This window comes from Oncorhynchus masou, chromosome 22 (assembly GCF_036934945.1).
Source record: "Oncorhynchus masou masou isolate Uvic2021 chromosome 22, UVic_Omas_1.1, whole genome shotgun sequence".
NCBI classification, from domain to species: Eukaryota; Metazoa; Chordata; class Actinopteri; order Salmoniformes; family Salmonidae; genus Oncorhynchus; species Oncorhynchus masou.
Window position 1 is genome coordinate 12,511,866 of NC_088233.1, and position 21,998 is coordinate 12,533,863.

General features: G+C 42.3%; 1 pseudogene; it reads right to left on the reverse strand.

The window, feature by feature from the left end:
* LOC135509026 (copine-8-like) overlaps positions 1–21,998 on the reverse strand; it is an 82,751-nt pseudogene that overhangs the window by 37,338 nt on the left and 23,415 nt on the right.

Genomic DNA, 21,998 nt, shown 5'->3' on the forward strand with positions numbered 1-21,998 from the left:
AGGACCATTCTGGAAGAAAACCTGATGGAGTCTGCAAAAGACCTGAGACTGGGACGGAGATTTGTCTTCCAAGACAATGATCCAAAACATAAAGCAAAATCTGCAATGGAATGGTTCAAAAATAAACATATCCAGGTGTTAGAATGGCCAAGTCAAAGTCCAGACCTGAATCCAATCGAGAATCTGTGGAAAGAACTGAAAACTGCTGTTCACAAATGCTCTCCATCCAACCTCACTGAGCTCGAGCTGTTTTGCAAGGAGGAATGGGGAAAAATTTCAGTCTCTCGATGTGCAAAGCTGATAGATACATACCCCAAGCGACTTACAGCTGTAATCGCAGCAAAAGGTGACGCTACAAAGTATTAACTTAAGGGGGCTGAATAATTTTGCACGCCCAATTTTTCAGTTTTTGATTTGTTAAAAAAGTTTGAAATATCCAATAAATGTTGTTCCACTTCATGATTGTGTCCCACTTGTTGTTGATTCTTCACAAAAAAGTACAGTTTTATATCTTTATGTTTGAAGCCTGAAATGTGGCAAAAGGTCGCAAAGTTCAAGGGGGCCGAATACTTTCACAAGGCACTGTAGGTAACACATACAGGTAACACATATAGGTAACATATAGATAACACATACAGGTAACACATAGGTAGCACATACAGGTAACATACATATATTTTAACATATAGTTAACACATTTTTTTAGAGGTAACACATAGGTAACACATACAGGTATTGTAACATACAGGTAACACATAGGTAACACATACAGGTAACATATAGATAACACATACAGGTAACACATACAGGTAACACATACAGGTAACATATAGGTAACATATACAGGTATTGTAACATACAGGTAACATATAGGTAACACATACAGGTAACATATAGATAACACATACAGGTATTGCAACATACAGGTAACACATAGGTAACACATACAGGTAACATACAGATAACACATACAGGTAACACATAGGTAACACATACAGGTATTGTAACATACAGGTAACACATACAGGTAACACATATAGGTAATGTAACATACAGGTAACACATATGTAACACATACAGGTAACACATAGGTAACATATACAGATAACACATAGGTAACACATACAGGTAACATATAGGTAACACATGCAGGTAACATATAGATAACATATAGGTAACACATACAGGTATTGTAACATACAGGTAACATATAGGTAACACATATAGGTAACATATAGATAACACATACAGGTAACATATAGATAACACATACAGGTAACACATACAGGTATTGTAACATACAGGTAACATATAGGTAACACATAGGTAACACATGCAGGTAACATATAGATAACATATAGGTAACACATACAGGTATTGTAACATACAGGTAACATATAGGTAACACATATAGATAACATATAGATAACACATATAGGTAACATATAGATAACACATACAGGTAACATATAGGTAACACATATATTTAACATATAGATAACACATATAGGTAACATATAGATAACACATACAGGTAACATATAGGTAACACATATAGGTAACATATAGATAACACATACAGGTAACATATAGGTAACACATACAGGTAACATATAGATAACAGATACAGGTAACATATAGATAACACATACAGGTAACATATAGGTAACACATACAGGTAACATATAGATAACAGATACAGGTAACATATAGATAACACATACAGGTAACATATAGGTAACACATACAGGTAACATATAGGTAACACATATAGGTAACATATAGGTAACACATACAGGTAACATATAGGTAACACATATAGGTAACATATAGGTAACACATATAGGTAACATATAGGTAACACATACAGGTAACATATAGGTAACACATATAGGTAACATATAGATAACACATACAGGTAACATATAGGTAACATATACAGGTAAAACATAGGTAACACATACAGGTAACACATAGGTAACACATACAGGTAACATATAGGTAACACATATAGGTAACACATATAGGTAACATACAGGTAACACATACAGGTAACACATACAGGTAACACATATAGGTAACACATAGGTAACATATACAGGTAAAACATAGGTAACACATACAGGTAACACATAGGTAACATATAGGTAACACATACAGGTATTGTAACATACAGGTAACATATAGGTAACACATATAGGTAACATATAGATAACACATACAGGTAACATATAGATAACACATACAGGTAACATATAGGTAACACATACAGGTAACATATAGGTAACACATATAGATAACATATAGATAACACATATAGGTAACATATAGATAACACATACAGGTAACATATAGGTAACACATATATTTAACATATAGATAACACATATAGGTAACATATAGATAACACATACAGGTAACATATAGGTAACACATATAGGTAACATATAGGTAACACATATAGGTAACATATAGATAACACATATAGGTAACATATAGATAACAGATACAGGTAACATATAGATAACACATACAGGTAACATATAGGTAACACATACAGGTAACATATAGATAACAGATACAGGTAACATATAGATAACACATACAGGTAACATATAGGTAACACATATAGGTAACATATAGATAACACATACAGGTAACATATAGGTAACACATACAGGTAACATATAGATAACAGATACAGGTAACATATAGATAACACATACAGGTAACATATAGGTAACACATACAGGTAACACATAGGTAACACATACAGGTAACATATAGGTAACACATACAGGTAACACATATAGTTAACACATACAGGTAACATATAGGTAACATATACAGGTATTGTAACATACAGGTAACATATAGGTAACACATACAGGTAACACATAGGTAACACATACAGGTAACATATAGGTAACACATATAGGTAACACATACAGGTAACATATAGGTAACACATATAGGTAACATATAGATAACACATACAGGTAACATATAGGTAACACATATAGGTAACATATAGGTAACACATACAGGTAACATACAGGTAACACATACAGGTAACACATACAGGTAACACATACAGGTAACACATAGGTAACACATACAGGTAACACATACCTGTATGTGTTACCTGTATGTGTTGTGTACACATACCTGTATGTGTTACCTGTAACACATATAGGTAACATATAGATAACACATACAGGTAAACATAGGTAACACATAGGTGACACATACAGGTAACATATAGGCATATAGTTAACATACAGGTAACATACAGGTAACACATACAGGTAACACATATAGGTAACATATAGATATTTTAACATATAGTTAACATACAGGTAACATATAGATAACACATACAGGTATTGTAACATACAGGTAACATATAGGTAACACATACAGGTAACACATATAGGTAACACATACAGGTAACACATATAGGTAACATATAGATAACACATACAGGTAAATATAGATAACAGAGGTAACACATACAGGTAACATATAGATACAGATATTTTAACATATAGTTAACATACAGGTAACATAAAGATAACACATATAGATATTTTAACATATAGTTAACACATTTTTTTAGAGGTAACACATAGCTAACACATACAGGTATTGTAACATACAGGTAACATATAGATAACACATACAGATATTGTAACATACAGTTAACACATAGGTAACACATATAGGTAACATATAGTTAACACATACAGGTAACATATAGGTAACATATACAGGTATTGTAACATACAGGTAACATATAGGTAACACATACAGGTAACACATAGGTAACACATACAGGTAACATATAGGTAACACATATAGGTAACACATACAGGTAACATATAGGTAACACATATAGGTAACATATAGATAACACATACAGGTAACATATAGGTAACACATACAGGTAACACATAGGTAACACATACAGGTAACATACAGGTAACATACATACAGGTAACACATATAGGTAACACATACAGGTAACACATAGGTAACACATACAGGTAACACATACCTACAGGTATGTGTACATACAGGTAACATACAGGTAACACATACATAGGTAAACATACAGGTAACACATACAGGTAACATATACAGGTAACCTACAGGTAACACATATAGGTAACATATAGATAACACATACAGGTAACACATAGGTGACACATACAGGTAACACATACAGGTAACACATACAGGTAACACATACAGGTAACACATATAGGTAACATATAGATATTTTAACATATAGTTAACATACAGGTAACATATAGATAACACATACAGGTATTGTAACATACAGGTAACATACAGGTAACACATACAGGTAACACATACAGGTAACACATACAGGTAACACATATAGGTAACATATAGATAACACATACAGGTAACACATAGGTAACACATACAGGTAACATACAGATATTTTAACATATAGTTAACATACAGGTAACATAAAGATAACACATATAGATATTTTAACATATAGTTAACACATTTTTTTAGAGGTAACACATAGCTAACACATACAGGTAACATATAGATAACACATACAGATATTGTAACATACAGTTAACACATAGGTAACACATACAGGTAACATATAGATAACACATACAGGTATTGTAACATACAGGTAACACATAGGTAACACATACAGGTAACACATAGGTAACACATACAGGTAACACATAGGTAACACATACAGGTAACATATAGGTAACATACATAGGTAACACATACAGGTAACATATAGGTAACACATACAGGTAACACATACAGGTAACACATACAGGTAACACATACAGGTAACACATACAGGTAACACATACAGGTAACATACAGGTAACACATACAGGTAACATACAGGTAAACATATAGGTAACACATACAGGTAACATATAGGTAACAAATAACAATAACATATAGGTAACACATACAGGTAACACATACAGGTAACACATACACAGGTAACACATACATAACAGGTAACACATACAGGTAACACAGGTAACACATACAGGTAACACATACAGGTAACACATACAGGTAAACACATACAGGTAACATACAGGTAACACATACAGGTAACATATAGGTAAATATATAGGTAACACATACAGGTAAGGTAACAATACAGGTAACATACAGGTAACACATACAGGTAACATATAGGTAACACATACAGGTAACACATACAGGTGACACATAGGTAACACATACAGGTAACATATAGGTAACACATACAGGTAACACATACAGGTAACACATACAGGTAACACATACAGGTAACATATAGGTAACATATAGGTAACACATACAGGTATTGTAACATACAGGTAACATATAGGTAACACATACAGTTAACATACAGGTAACATATAGGTAACACATACAGGTATTGTAACATACAGGTAACACATAGGTAACACATACAGGTAACACATAGGTAACACATACAGGTAACATATAGGTAACACATACAGGTAACGCGTAGGTAACACATACAGGTAACACATAGATAACACATACAGGTATTGTAACAGTTAACATACAGGTAACATATAGGTAACACATACAGGTAACACACATAGGTAACACATACAGGTATTGTAACATACAGGTAACATATAGATAACACATACAGGTATTGTAACATACAGGTAACATATAGATAACACATACAGGTATTGTAACATACAGGTAACATATAGGTCACACATACAGGTAACATATAGATAACACATACAGTTATTGTAACATACAGGTAACACATACAGGTAACACATAGGTCACACATACAGGTAACATATAGATAACACATACAGTTATTGTAACATACAGGTAACACATACAGGTAACACATAAGTAACACATACAGGTAACATACAGATATTTTAACATATAGGTAACACATTTTTATTTTTTTATTTCACCTTTATTTAACCAGGTAGGCTAATGAGAAGTTCTCATTTGCAACTGCAACCTGGCCAAGATAAAGCATAGCAATTTGACGCATACAACAACACAGAGTTACATATGGAATAAACAAAACATAGTTAATATTACAGTAGAACAAAAGAAAACAAAAAGTCTATATACAGTGAGTGCAAATGAGGTAAGATAAGGGAGTTAAGGCAATAAATAGGCCATGGTGGCAAAGTAATTACAATATAGCAATTAAACACTGGAATGGTAGATGTGCAGAAGATGAATGTGCAAGTAGAGATATTGGGGTGCAAAGGAGCAAGATAAATAAATAAATACTGTATGGGGATGAGGTAGGTAGATAGATGGGCTGTTTACAGATCTGTGAGCTGCTCTGACAGCTGGTGCTTAAAGCTAGTGAGGGAGATATTGTCAGGATTTGGCCAGGGTTGTTCCGGGTTTTGGTCACTAGATGCCCCCATTGTGCTTTTTGACCTTATGTTTTTTCCCTTGTTCCCCATTATTATTTGCACCTGTGCCTCGTTTCCCCTGATTGTATTTAAACCCTTAGTTTCCCTCAGTTCTGTGCTCTGTGTTTGTATGTTAGCACCCAGCCCTAGTGTTCTGTGTATTCTTGTCGATTCCGGTGGATGCTCTTGTGGAATTCTGTTTTTGTTTTTGAGTATCTCTTGAGGCTTTTTTGTGCTATTCCTACCACCTTTTGGATTTGCCATTTTTGTATTTAAGGACTTCTCCTTTTTACTTTATTAAATACACCGTCTTAAGTACTGCTGTGTCTGCCTCATCTTCTGGGTTCTGCTGACTATTCGTGGCTCAGTTGGTTAAGTGACTGTTTCTCACTCCGGAGACCCAGGTACGTAACCGGGTCCTGACAGAAACACAGAGCCAAAAATGAACCCAGAGGCAGCCAGTTCCCAGGACCTTTTTGCCATGCTGTCCCACCACCAGGAGACTGTCCAACGCCACAAAGCCGCCCCTGGTTCAGCAAGAGGCCTTAATGGCTAGACATTCTCATCTTCTGTCGGAGATGCTGACTTCCATTAAGCAAATATCTGATCGTCTTACCCCGGCAACAGTTCCTGGCCCCAGTACCTCAGATTCACGTACCCATGGCAGTTAACCCCCTGGCTGAACCTCGTCTTCCACCTCCCCAACGGTTCTCAGGTGATCCAAGTGCTTGTAAAGGGTTTCTCACCCAATGTTCTCTCTCCTTTGAGCTACAACCCTCGTCGTTTCCCACCGACCGGTCTAAGATCGCTTATATCATCACCCTGCTGTCGGAAAGCCCTGGCCTGGGCTACTGCTGTGTGGGATGCCCATAGTTCCTGCAGTGCCAGCTACTCTGCCTTTGCTGAGGAATTCAAACGAGTGTTTCAAGGCCCAAGCAGTGGTTCTGACTCAGCCAAACAGCTCCTGACTCTCCACCAAGGTTGGCGCAGCGTGACGGACTATGCCATCCAGTTCCGCATGGTGGCAGCAGCAAGTGGCTGGAACAACGAGGCGCTCACGGTGTGCTTTCTGAAAGGCCTTTCCGACACTATCCAAGATGAACTGGCCACTCGGGAACCACCGGACAATCTCGAGTCCCTGATCAAGTTGGCCTCACGCATTGACCAGCGTCTGAGAGAGAGAGAGAATCAACCGTAGACCTCTAGCCCCTATCAGTCCCAGCTCCGAGTCCCCACCTTTATCCTCGCTGGCTCCATCGGAACCCATGCAGATTGGACGCATCTCCCAGGCTGAGAGAGACCGCCGGATGAGGAGCGACGCTGTCTATATTGCGGCAAACCGGGCCATTTCGTTCCACGTGTCCCGGGCTCCAGGGAAACGCTCTGTCCCGTACAGACCGGGGGAACTGTAACGGAAACATAACCTCCTCCCATCCGTCCAACTCCCGTCTGCTCATTCCAGTCACCCTCTCCTGGGACAACCACAAGCTTCACCTTCAAGCCTTGGTAGACTCTGGAGCCGCAGGTAACTTCATGGATGGTGTCTGGGCGAAGGAGAATGGCGTTCCCTCTGAACCTCTAAGTGAACCCATGAGGGTCACTACATTGGATGGAAGCCCTTTGGGATCTGGACTTGTCACTCATGTCACTACCTCCTTGCGACTTTCAGTTTCACAACACCAGGAATTGATGAACTTTCATTTGATCTCCTGTTCCGAGTTCCCTCTCGTCCTTGGATACCCCTGGCTTCACAGCCATAACCCTCACATCGACTGGTCTGTGGGCACTATCAAGCAGTGGGGTCCTACGTGCCAAGCTACTTGTATTTTCCAAAATTCCCCGAGTTCTACTCCCGAGTCTTTAGAATCCATCGACCTGACCCGAGTTCCCGAGTGTTACCATGACCTCAAACTGGTGTTTAGCAAACAGAGGGCCACCATGCTACCACCCCATAGACCTTACGATTGCCCCATCGACCTGTTTCCGGGCACTTGCCCCCCAGGGGTCGGATCTTTCCCTATCTCCACCCGAACAAGCTGCTATGGATACCTACATCAAGGACGCTCTGGAAGCAGGCCTCATGCGTCCATCCACCTCCCGCGGGAGCAGGGTTTTTCTTTGGGCCAAGAAAGACGTGGATTACGTCCTTGCATTGACTACCGGGGACTCAATGCCATAAACCGTCCGTAACCGTTACCCGCTACCCCTTATGGCCACAGCCTTCGAGCTGCTCCAGGAAGCAGTTGTTTCACTAAGCTTGACCTGCGGAACGCATACCATCTTGTGCGGATCAGACCTGGTGACGAGTGGAAGACCGCTTTCAACACGCCCTACTGGTCACTATGAATACTTGGTGATGCCCTTCGGCCTGACCAACGCCCCAGCGGTGTTCCAAGCGCTCATAAACGATGTGCTTAGGGATATGCTTAACATATTTGTGTTCGTTTACTTGGATGACATCCTCATCTTTCGAGCTCCCTTCAAGAACACACTGGCATGTCAGACAAGTACTCAAACGCCTCCTGGACAGCCATCTGTACGTTAAGCCGAAAAAATGTGAATTCCATTCATCCCGAGTACAATTCCTGGGATTTGTAGTGGAACCCGGTCGAGTCCAAATGGACCCCAGGAAGGTAGGGCGGTAGCGGATTGGCCCACCCCCAAATCCGTTAAGGAAGTTCAGCGTTTCCTGGGCTTCACAAACTTCTACCGCAAGTTCATCAAGAACTTCAGCTTGGTGGCAGCCCCTCTCTCAGCTTTAACCAAGGGTGGCAATGCAAGGTTTTTGTGGGGGAAGAGAAGCTGAGACGGCCTTCCAAGGACTCAAGCAGCGCGTTCTCTGTTCCCATCCTGATACTACCGACTACGGATGAACCATTTGTGGTGGAGGTAGACGCATCAGAGGTTGGTGTTGGAGCTGTCCTGTCTCAGAGGGGTGAAGACAAGAAGCTTCATCCGTGCGCTTCTTTCTCACACCGGCTTACCCCGACTGAGAGGAACTACGATGTGGGGATCGTGAACTCCTAGCGGTTAAGATGGCATTGAAGGAATGGAGACACTGGCTCGAGGGGGCTTCTCACCTGTTTCAAGTGCTTACGGACCACAAAAATCTGGAGTATATCCAGCAGGATGCGGTTGAACTCTAGACAAGCTAGATGGTCTCTTTTCTTCAATCGATTCCAGTTTATCCTCACCTATCGGCCCGGTCAAAGAATCTCAAACCGGATGCCCTGTCCCGAGTCTACGCTCCTGCCATTCGAGATGACACGGACATGCCTGTCCTTCCTGCTGCTAAGATTGTGGCTCCGATCTCGTGGCAAGTTGAGGATACCGTGAGACGTGCTCAAGCTAGCGAACCGGACCCGAAAGGAGGTCCTGCCAATCGGTTGTTTGTCCCCAAGGCAGTGAGACTCAGGTCCTTCTGTGGGGGCACTCCTTCGCCTCACCTGTCATCCGGGCGTAGGTCGCACCTTGGAGTTCATCCAGCGTAAGTTCTGGTGGCCTACCATAAGAGAAGACGTTGCCACTTTCGTCAATGCCTGTCCCGTGTGCTGCCAGGGCAAATCTTCTCACCTCCGCCCTCAAGGACTCCTTCACCCTTTACCTGTTCCCCCAGACCCTGGTCCCATATCTCATTGGACTTTATTACTGGACTTCCTCCATCCCATGGCAATACTACTATCCTAGTCATAATCGACAGGTTTTCAAAGGCGGCCAGGTTCGTCCCTCTGACTAAGTTACCTTCTGCCAAGGAAACGGCTGAGTTGGTAATTAATCATGTTTTCCGAGTCTCGGCATTCCTCAAGATATGGTTTCTGACAGAGGTCCCAGTTCGCCTCAAGGTTTTGGAAGGCCTTCTGCCAACTCATGGGGCTTCTGCCAGTCTATCTTCAGGGTACCATCCGGAGTCCAACGGCCAAACAGAGAGGATGAATCAAGAGCTGGAAACCACCCTCCGATGTATGACTGGTGACAACCCGTCCACATGGTCATCCTTTATTGTTTGGGCCGAATACGCCACAACACCTTGCGTTCCTCCTCCACTGGTATGTCCCCGACGAGTGTCAGTTTGGCTATGCTCCTCCATTGTTCCCGGACCAGGAGGCAGAAGTCAGAGTGCCTTCAGCCTTGAAGTTCGTCAGACGCTGTCGGCTTATGTGGAGGAAGACCCGTCTTAATCTTATGCGTTCCTCACAGAGGTACCAACAACAAGCCAACAGACGCGCCGCCCGTCCGGCCTACCCTGCGCCCGGCCAGAGAGTCTGGCTCTCCACAAGAGACTTACCTCTACGGGTGGAGTCTCTGCAAGCTGTCCAAAATACATCGGTCCCTTCAAGGTTGCCAGGAGAGTTAACCCAGTTTCTTATAGCCTACACTTACCCAGATCCCTTAAGATTAATCCCACATTTCACATTTCATTGTTAAAACCTGTTGTTTTTTTTTCTCCCCTTGTCCCGGCAGACAGACCTCCCCCCGCCTCGTGTCATTGGAGGCCAGCCGGCGATACCGTCCATCGGATACTGGGATTCCGCCGGGTGCAGCGGTCCTGGCAGTATCTGGTGGACTGGGAAGGCTACGGTCCCGAGGAGCGCTCCTGGGTTCCTGCCAAAGACATCCTGGACCCTGACCTCATTCAAAGTTCAGGGCCCTCCACCCTGAGAGAGCTGGTAGGAACGTCAGGAGCCGTTCCTAGGGGGGATTCTGTCAGGATTTGGCCAGGGTTGTTCCGGGTTTTGGTCACTAGATGCCCCCATTGTGCTTTTTGACCTTATGTTTTTTCCCTTGTTCCCCATTATTTGCACCTGTGCCTCGTTTTTACCCTGATTGTATTTAAACCCTTAGTTTCCTCAGTTCTGTGCTCTGTGTTTGTATGTTAGCACCCAGCCCTAGTGTTCTGTGTATTCTTGTCGATTCCGGTGGATGCTCTTGTGGAATTCTGTTTTTGAGTATCTGAGGCTTTTTTGTGCTATTCCTACCACCTTTTGGATTTGCCATTTTTGTATTTAAGGACTTCTCCTTTTTACTTTATTAAATACACCGTCTTAAGTACTGCTGTGTCTGCCTCATCTTCTGGGTTCTGCTGACTATTCGTGGCTCAGTTGGTTAAGTGACTGTTTCTCACTCCGGAGACCCAGGTTTGTAACCGGGTCCTGACAGATATGAGTCTCCAAATTCAGAGATTTTTGCAGTTCGTTCCAGTCATTGGCAGCAGAGAACTGGAAGGAAAGGCGACCAAATGAGGAATTTGTCACCCCACCAGTGATATATACAGTGGGGCAAAAAAATATTTAGTCAGCCACCAATTGTGCAAGTTCTCCCACTTAAAAATATGAGAGAGGCCTGTAATTTTCACCATAGGTATACTTCAACTATGACAGACAAAATGAGAAAAAAAATCCAGAAAATCACATTGTAGGATTTTTTATGAATTTATTCGCAAATTATGGTGGAAAATAAGTATTTGGTCACCCACAAACAAGCAAGATTTCTGGCTCTCACAGAGCTGTAACTTCTTTAAGAGGCTCCTCTGTCCTCCACCTGTTACCTGTATTAATGGCACCTGTTTGAACTTGTTATCAGTATAAAAGACACCTGTCCACAGCCTCAAATAGTCACACTCCAAACTCCACTATGGCCAAGACCAAAGAGCTGTCAAAGGACACCAGAAACAAAATGGTAGACCTGCACCAGGCTGGGAAGACTGAATCTGCAATAGGTAAGCAGCTTGGTTTGAAGAAATCAACTGTGGGAGCAATTATTAGGAAATGGAAGACATACAAGACCACTGATAATCTCTCTCGATCTGGGGCTCCACGCAAGATCTCACCCCGTGGGGTCAAAATGATCACAAGAACGGTGAGCAAAAATCCCAGAACCACACGGGGGATCTAGTGAATGACCTGCAGAGAGCTGGGACCAAAGTAACAAAGCTGACCATCAGTAAACACTACGCCGCCAGGGACTCAAATCCTGCAGTGCCAGACGTGTCCCCCTGCTTAAGCCAGTACATGTCCAGGCCCGTCTGAGAGCATTTGGATGATCCAGAAGAAGATTGGGAGAATGTCATATGGTCAGATGAAACCAAAATATAACTTTAAGGTACAACACTCAACTCGTCGTGTTTGGAGGACAAAGAATGCTGAGTTGCATCCAAAGAACACCATACCTACTGTGAAGCATGGGGGTGGAAACATCATGCTTTGGGGCTGTTTTTCTGCAAAGGGACCAGGACGACTGATCCGTGCAAAGGAAAGAATGAATGTGTCGTGAGATTTTGAGTGAAAACCTCCTTCCATCAGCAAGGGCATTGAAGATGAAACGTGGCTGGGTCTTTCAGCATGACAATGATCCCAAACACACCGCCCGGGCAACGAAGGAGTGGCTACGTAAGAAGCATTTCAGGGTCCTGGAGTGGCCTAGCCAGTCTCCAGATCTCAACCCCATAGAAAATCTTTGGAGTGAGTTGAAAGTCCGTGTTGCCCAGCAACACCCCCAAAACATCACTGCTCTAGAGGGGATCTGCATGGAGGAATTGGCCAAAATACCAGCAACAGTGTGTGAAAACCTTGTGAAGACTTACAGAAAACATTTGACCTCTGTCATTGCCAACAAAGGGTATTGAGATAAACTTTTGTTATTGACCAAATACTTATTTTCCACCATAATTTGCAAATAAATTCATAAAAAATCCTACAATGTGATTTTCTGGATTTCTTTTCCTCATTTTGTCTGTTATAGTTGAAGTGTACCCATGATGAAAATTACAGGCCTCATCTTTTTAAGTGGGAGAACTTGCACAATCGGTGGCTGACTAAATACTTTTTTGCCCCACTGTACCTGCTGGAGCGCGTGCTACGAGTGGGTGCTGCTATGGTGACCAGTGAGCTGAGATAAGGCAGGGCTTTACCTAGTAGAGACTTGTAGATAACCTGCCGCCAGTGGGTTTGGCGACGAGTATGAAGCGAGTGCCAACCAATGAGAGCGTATAGGTCGCAATGGTGGGTAGTATATGGGGCTTTGATGACAAAATGGATGGCATCACCGAAGTCGAGGATCGGTAGGATGATCAGTTTTACGAGGGTATGTTTGGCAACATGAGTGAAGGATTCTTTGTTGCAATAAAGGAAGCCAATTCTAGATTTCATTTTGGATTGAGATGCTTAATGTGAGTCTGAAGGAAGGTTTACAGTCTCACCAGACACCTAGGGTATTTGTAGTTGTCCACGTATTCTAAGTCAGAGCCGTCCAGAGTAGTGATGCTGGACGGGCGAGCAGTGATCGGTTGAATAGCATGCATTTAGTTTCCCCTGCGTTTAAGAGCAGTTGGAGGCCACGGAAGGAGAGTTGTATGGCATTGAAGCTCATCTGGAGGTTAGTTAACACAGTGTCCAAAGAGGTAGCATAGGTAACACATATAGGTAACATACAGGTAACATATACAGTTGTCAGAAGTTTACATACACCTTAGCCAAATATATTTAAACTCAGTTTATCACAATTCCTGACAATTAATCCCAGTAAAAATTCCCTGTTTTAGGTCAGTTAGGATCACCACTTAATTTTAAGAATGTGAAATGTCAGAATAATAGTTGAGAGAACAATTTATTTCAGCTTTTACATACACTCAATTAGTATTTGGTAGCGTTGCCTTTAAATTGTTTGACTTGGGTCAAATGTTTTTTTTATTTTTTTTTATTTTTTATTTATCTGTTATTTTACCAGGTAAGTTGACTGGGAACACGTTCTCATTTGCAGCAACGACCTGGGGAATAGTTATAGGGGAGAGGAGGGGGATGAATGAGCCAATTGTAAACTGTGGATTATTAGATGACCGTGATGGTTTGAGGGCCAGACTGGGAATTTAGCCAGGACACCGGGGTTAACACCTCTACTCTTTTACGATAAGTGCCATGGGATCTTTAATGATCTCAGAGAGTCAGGACACCCGTTTAACATCCCATCCGAAAGACGGCACCCTACACAGGGCAGTGTCCCCAATCACTGCCCTGGGGCATTGGGATATTTTTTAGACCAGAGGAAAGAATGCCTCCTACTGGCCCTCCAACACCCCTTCCAGCAGCATCTGGTCTCCCATCCAGGAACTGACCAGGACCAACCCTGCTTAGCTTCAGAAGCAAGCCAGCAGTGGTCTTTCGGGTAGCCTTCTATAAGCTTCCCACAATAAGCTGGGTGACTTTTGGCCCATTCCTCCTGACAGAGCTTGTGTAACTGAGTCAGGTTTGTAGGCCTCCTTGCTCGCACACACTTTTTTTCAGTTCTTTGCCACAAATTTTCTATAGGATTGTGGTCAGGGCTTTGTGATGGCCACTCCTATACCTTTGAATTTGTTGTCATTAAGCCATTTTGCTACAACTTTGGAGGGATGATTGGGGTCATTGTCCATTTGGAAGACCCATTTGCAACCAAGATTTAACTTCCTGCCTGACTGATGTCTGATATGTTGCTTCAATATATCCACATCATTTTCCTACCTCATGATTCTATTTACATATCTATTTTGTGAAGTGCACCAGTCCTCCTGCAGCAAAGCACCCCACAACATGATGCTGCCAACCCAGTGGTTCACGGTTGGGGATGGTGTTCTTCTGCTTGCAAGCCTCCCCTTTGTCCTCCAAACATAACGATGGTGATTATGGCCAAACAGTTCTATTTTTGTTTCATCAGACCAGAGGTCATTTCTCCAAAAAGTACAATCTTTGTCCACATGTGCAGTTGCAAACCGTTGTCTGGCTTTTTTATGGTGGTTTTGGAGCAGTGGCTTCTTCCTTGCTGAGCGGCCTTTCAGGTTATGTCGATATAGGACTCGTTCTACTGTGGATATAGATACTTCTGTACCTCTTTCCTCCAGCACCTTCACATCTTCACGTCATTTCAGTTGTTCTGGAATTGATTTGCACATTTCGCACCAAAGAACATTCATCTCTAGGAGACAGAACGGGTCTCCTTCCTGAGCGGTATGACGGCTGCGTGGTCCCATGGTGTTTATACTTGCGTACTATTGTTTGTACAGGTGAAGGTAACATATACAAGTAACATATAGGCAACATACATGTAACACATACAGGTATTGTAACATACAGGTAACATACACAGGTAAAGTATAGGTAACACATACAAATATATTTAAACTGCAGTTTATCACAATTCCTGCCAATTAACTTGTAAAAATTCCCTGTTTTAGGCTTCAAACATAAGATCAAAACTTAATTTTAAGAATGTGAAATCAGAATAATAGTTGGGAGAACAATTTATTTCAGTTTACATACACTCAATTTATTTGGATATTTCAAAATTGTTTAACATGTTTTTTATTTAATAAAGCCCCTTTACTTTCAGTGCATTTTCTCCAGAAGTTCAGTGAGGATCTCTGAATGATCCAATGTTGACCTAAATGACTAATGATGATAAATACAATCCACTGTGGTAAATAAAGCACCTGACACTGGTGAATAGTTAGAGGTCCGAGAGGAGAGAGCATCATGAAGAACAAGCCAATTGTAAACTGTGGATTATTAGATGACCGTGATGGTTTGAGGGCCAGACTGGGAATTTAGCCAGGACACCGGGGTTAAACATCTACACTTTTACGATATATTTAAATGGAAGGATATTTACCATGCAAATCTCAAGACCAGGACACCCTCTAAACATCAGCCATCCAAGGAGAAGACTACACAGGGCAGTGTCCCCAATCACTGCCCTGGGGCATTGGAGATTTTTTAGACCAGAGGTGGGAGATGCTGTCCATAGGCCCTCCAACACCCCTTCCAGCAGCATCTGGTCTTTATCCAGGAAACTGACCAGGAAACCCTGCTTAGCTTCAGAAAAGATATCCAAGCTTCCCACAAAAGTGCCCATTCCTCCTGTTTAAGGTTTGCCACAAATTTTCTATAGGTTTGCCACAAATTTTCTATAGGAGCCTTTGTGAGACACACCTATACCTTGGGAAGAATTTGCTCTGTCATTAAGCCATTTTGAACTTTTTGGCAACAATGCAAAATGTTATGTTTTGGAAGACCCATTTGCAACACAGCTCATCACTTCCTGCCTGACTGATGTCAAATATGTTGCTTCAATATATCCACATCATTTTCTTCAGCAGGGACATGATTCTATTTAAAATTTTGTGAAGATGGACCAGTACAGGACCTTCTGCAGCAAAGCAAAACATGATGCTGCAAAAGACCTGAGACTAGGATGGAGATTTCTGCTTCCAACAAGACAATGATCCAAAACCAAACATAACAATGGAATGATTAAAAATAAACATATCCAGGTGTTTTGTTTCAAAGTCCAGACCTGAATCCAATCGAGAATCTGTGGAAAGAACTGAAAACTTTGTCCACAAATGCAGTTCCATCCAACCTCACTGAGCTGAGCTGTTTTGCAAGGAGGTTTGAGAAAAAATTCAGTCTCTCGATGTGCAAAACTGATAGGACATGTCAATATAGGACTTACAGCTGTAATCGCAGCAAAAGGTGGATACAGATACTTCTTACCTCTTTCCTCCAGCACCTGGAATAATCTTCACGCCCAATTTTTCAGTTTTTGATTTGTTAAAAAAGTTTGAAATATCCAATAAATGTCATCTCCAGGAGACAGATTGTGTCCCTTCCTGAGCGGTATGATTCTTCACAAAAAAATACAGTTTTATATCTTTATGTCTGAAGCCTGAAATGTTTGTACAGGTGAAGGTCAAGGGGGCCATATACTTTTGTAAGGCACTGTAGGTAACATACATGTAACACATACAGGTATTGTAACATACAGGTAACACATAGGTAACACATACAAGTAAACATACAGGTAAACATATAGGTAACACATACAGGTATAACATATAGGTAACATATAGGTAACACATACAGGTAACATACAGGTAACAACCTAAAAGTTGTCATACAGGTAACCCATGCAGGTAACACAATTGGGCCATGGTGCCTACATGCAACTCTACAGGTACCATTTGCATAATAACACATAGGTAACACATTCAGGCACATCTGCCAATTATGCCATGGTTGCTTGGTAACACATAGGTAACACATACAGGTAACACATATAGGTAACATACAGATAACACATACAGGTAACACATACAGGTAGCACATACAGGTAACATACAAATAACATACAGGTCACAGATACAGGTAACATACAGGGAGAATCAACCCTAAAACGTTGTCCCGTAAGCGCCTCAACCATGCCCTAACCAATTGGGCCATGGTGCCTACATGCAACTCTACATGGCTTTGACCATTTGCATAATACACAGCGCATTGGATTTTCTGGCACTTCTCTGCCAATTATGCCATGGTTGCTTGGCAACACAAGTAGAGATGGTAGTAGTGTTTTGTGTGCATGGTGTTGTTTGCATGGCCTTTGGGTTGGGGCCATGAAATGAAACTAGCTGTGTGTATGAGACTGAGGAGTGAGGACTTGTAACATGCAGTGCTACTGGGCCTGGATGGCTCTGCTATGCTTTGTGTAGAATAAATGCACTTGACAGATGAGCTGTGTTTGGTCCAGCGGGCAGAAAGCTGCTCCTAGGATCTATTCTGCCGGTCGGTGATGATCGCTCCTCCCCTCCCCGTCCCACCGTGCAGTCAGGGCCTCTTGCTAAAAATGACAAAAACTATCTTCTTCTTCGGAGAGAGCTAGAAAGAGCTAGAGAGAGCTAGAGAGAGCGAGAGAGAGAGAGAGACAGAGAGACAGAGACAGAGACAGACACAAAGACAGACAGAGAGTGGGAGAGACAGAGAGACAGAGAGACAGAGACAGAGACAGACACAGAGAGACAGACAGAGCCATTCCTCCTTCAGTGCAGATTTTAGAACTCCTGGGGGTCTGTGTTGTCACTAATATGATATGCAGGACGTGGGATAAGAGAGGCAGAGAGACAGAGAGACAGAGAGACAGAGAGAGAGAGAGACAGAGACAGAGAGACAGAGAGACAGAGGCAAGACAGAGAGACAGACAGACAGACAGACAGACAGAGAGACAGACAGACAGAGAGACAGACAGAGACAGAAAGACAGAGACAGAGACGAGAGAGAGAGAGAAAAAAGCCATTCCTCCTTCAGTGCAGATTTTAGAAGAGAGATGCAGGATGGGCTTGGGAGCTTTCCACTAGAGCAGAGAGACAGAGAGACAGAGAGACAGAGAGACAGAGAGACAGAGAGAGAGTGAGAGAGACAGAGAGACAGAGAGACAGAGAGAGAGAGAGAGAGAGAGAGAGAGAGAGAGAGAGAGAAAGAGACAGATAGCCAGAGAGAGAGACATAGAAGAGACAGAGAGAGACAGAGAGAGAGAGAGACAGAGAGAGAGAGAGAGAGAGAGAGAGACAGAGACAGAGAGATAGACAGAGACAGAGAGAGACAGAGAGAGAGGGTGTGGAAAAAAGCCATTCCTCCTTCAGTGCAGATTTTAGAACTCCTGGGGGTCTGTGTTGTCACTAATATGATATGCAGGATGGGCTGGCCGTGGGATAAGCTTTCCACTAGAGGCAGAGAGGGGCAGGTTTGTACTGAACACAACAGACCAGCAAACCTCTGGAGAATAGGCCAAGTCTTTGCTAGCCTCCCAAAGCCCTAAAAACCATCAGATGACAAAGTGGTTCAACAAATAGGAACTCTGATCTGAAATGTATGGTCAGGGAGTTACATGACATATTAGAAAACAACATAAAGACTCGTTAATTGTGCATTATTGTTCTCTATCCGTGAAACGTGGTCAGCGTTCCCCAGTCCAATCAGCTGGAGGTATGGAAACACTATGGCCAGGGTAAAACATCTGCTGTGATGGGTCTCCCTACCATCCCCGTCTTCGCATCGGTGGATGCTGCCAAGAGAGATATTGTACTTTTTACGCGTTTTCAGTTCGCATTTATTTTTAGCGCCGTGGGTGGGCGGGCAGGCAGCTAGTATGGAGAGAACGTGGAAACGTGGATAGACACAATGGAAGCCAAGCTAACGCTGCGTGCCATATCTCCAATCCCCCACATCTGCAGTGGCGACAGGGCGCATCCAAGCGTCCTCAGTCATCATACTGAGAGTGACTCTGTGTGCTCAGTGCTTTCAGTGTTAGCCTGGGGGCTTCGAGGGGAGCTGGGGCTACTCTGCTGGATGTGTGGACGGATGGAGAGAGGAGCTCTTGATAAAGTCACGGCCACCATAGAACTACAGTGGTAGCCTAGCCAGAGACTAGCAGTTTGGTCTTAGCATCACCTGGCATCATGTCTGTGATATGGTTTGGGACTGGAAGGAGTTCCAGAGACTATCTGTATTTGTCCTATGAGTTAATTAGTGAACAGACAGAGTGGTTATGCAGGAGAGGAAAAAGGCAACTCACATGTTTAGACAGGTTGTCGCTTTTGAGTCGAGGTCATACCTGGAGAGAAACAGGAAACGACACATAATAAAAAAATCTAATAAAAAAAACTGGTAAAGAATATATATATTTTTTTATTAGAATGACCTTTTAACACTCACACTTGACTTGTTCGCCCCATTACTAGCTCTGACTTTGCTGACACACTTCATTGAGTATAAATGTTCTTACAACACTCTTAGAGAAAAAAAGCTGGTAAGTTGAACCATGTAAGGTTCTTCAGTTTGTACCCTTCATAGAGAGTTTTAGGTAGAAACCTCTTTGGTGGTAGGTAGAACCCTATGTGGAGGGTTCTACCTACAACACTTTATGTAGGGATCTTCATAGAACCCCCTGTGAATTGTTCTATCTAGAACTCTCTATGAAGGGTTATTCTAAAATCCTCTATGAAGGATTATACCAAGAACCCTTTCATCCTCTAACCCTCTATGAACGGTTCCACCAGCCTTTCAATTCAATTATTTATGACAATTACAGTGACTTGCGAAAGTATTCACCCCCTTGGCATTTTACCTATTTTGTTGCCTTATAACCTGGAATTAAAATAGATTTGACGGTTTGCATTATTCGATTTACACAACATGCCTACCACTTTGATGATGCAAAATTTTTTTCATTGTGAAACAAACATGAAATAAGACAAAAAAACTGAAACCTTGAGTGTGCATAACTATTCACCCCCCCCCCCAAGTCAATACTTTGTAGAGCCAACTTTTGCAGCAATTACAGTTGCAAGTCCCTTGGGGTATGGCTCTATAAGCTTGGCACATCTAGCCACTGGGATTGTTGTCCATTCTTCAAAGCAAAACTTCCCTCAAGTTGGATTGGTTCCGCTGGTGTACAGCAATCTTTAAGTCATACCACAGATTCTCAATTGGATTGAGGTCTGGGCTTTGACTAGGCCCTTCCAAGACATTCAAATGTTTCCCCTTAAACCACTCAAGTGTTGCTTTATCAGTATGCTTAGGGTCATTGTCCTGCTGGAAGGTGAACCTCCGTCCCAGTCTCAAATCTCTTGAAGACTGAAACAGGTTTCCCGCAAGAATTTCCCTGTATTTAGCTCCATCCATCATTTCTTCTATTCTGACCAGTTTCCCCGTCCCTGACCAGTTTCTCAGACAAGCAACCCACAGCATGATGCTGCCACCACCATGCTTCACTGTGGGGATGATGTTCTTGGGGTGATGGAAGTGTTAGGTTTGCACCAGACATAGCATTTTCCTTGATGGCCAAAAAGCTAAATTTTAGTCTCATCTAACCAGAGTACCTTCTTCCATTTGTTTGGGGAGTTGCCCACATGCTTTTTGGCAAACACCACACGTTTGCTTATTTTTTTCTTTAAGCAATGGCTTTTTTTCTGGCCACTCTTCCATAAAGCCCAGCTCTGTGGAGTGTACAGCTTAAAGTGGTCCTATGGACAGATACTCCAATCTCCTCTGTGGAGCTTTGCAGCTCCTACAGTGTTATCTTTGGTCTCTTTGTTGCCTGTCTGATTAATGCCCTCCTTGCCTGGTCAGTGAGTTTTGGTGGGCGGCCCTCTCTTGGCAGGTTTGTTGTGGTGCCATATTCTTTCCATTTTTTTTATAATGGATTGAATGGTGCTCCGTGGCATGTTCAAAGTTTCAGATTTTTTTTATAACCCAACAACCCAACTTTGTCCCTGACCTGTTTGGAGAGCTCCTTGGTCTTTATGGTGTCACTTGTTTGGTGGTGCCCCTTAGTGGTGTTGCAGACTCTGGGGCCTTTTAGAACAGGTGTATATATACTGAGATCATGTGACAAATCATGTGATACTTAGATTGCACACAGGTGGACTTTATTTAACTAACTATGTGACTTCTGAAGGTAATTGGTTGCACCAGATCTTATTTAGGGCACTGTGGATGTCAATTAAGGCAGCTCTCCACACCTCTCTTATTCAGAGGTGTTGGGTTAAATGTGGAAGACACATTTCAGTTGAATGCATTCAGTTGTACAACTGACTAGGTATCCCCCTTTCCCTTCACTATTCTGGCTTGCCAAGTGATGTTGAATTCTTATTGGAATCCAGCCAGAGTTAGGATATCCAACAAGTGGAGTGTTTTGTCACCCGCAATCTGCATTCAGAATGACTGCCAGGGTAGGGACTGAATACTGAGACTATCT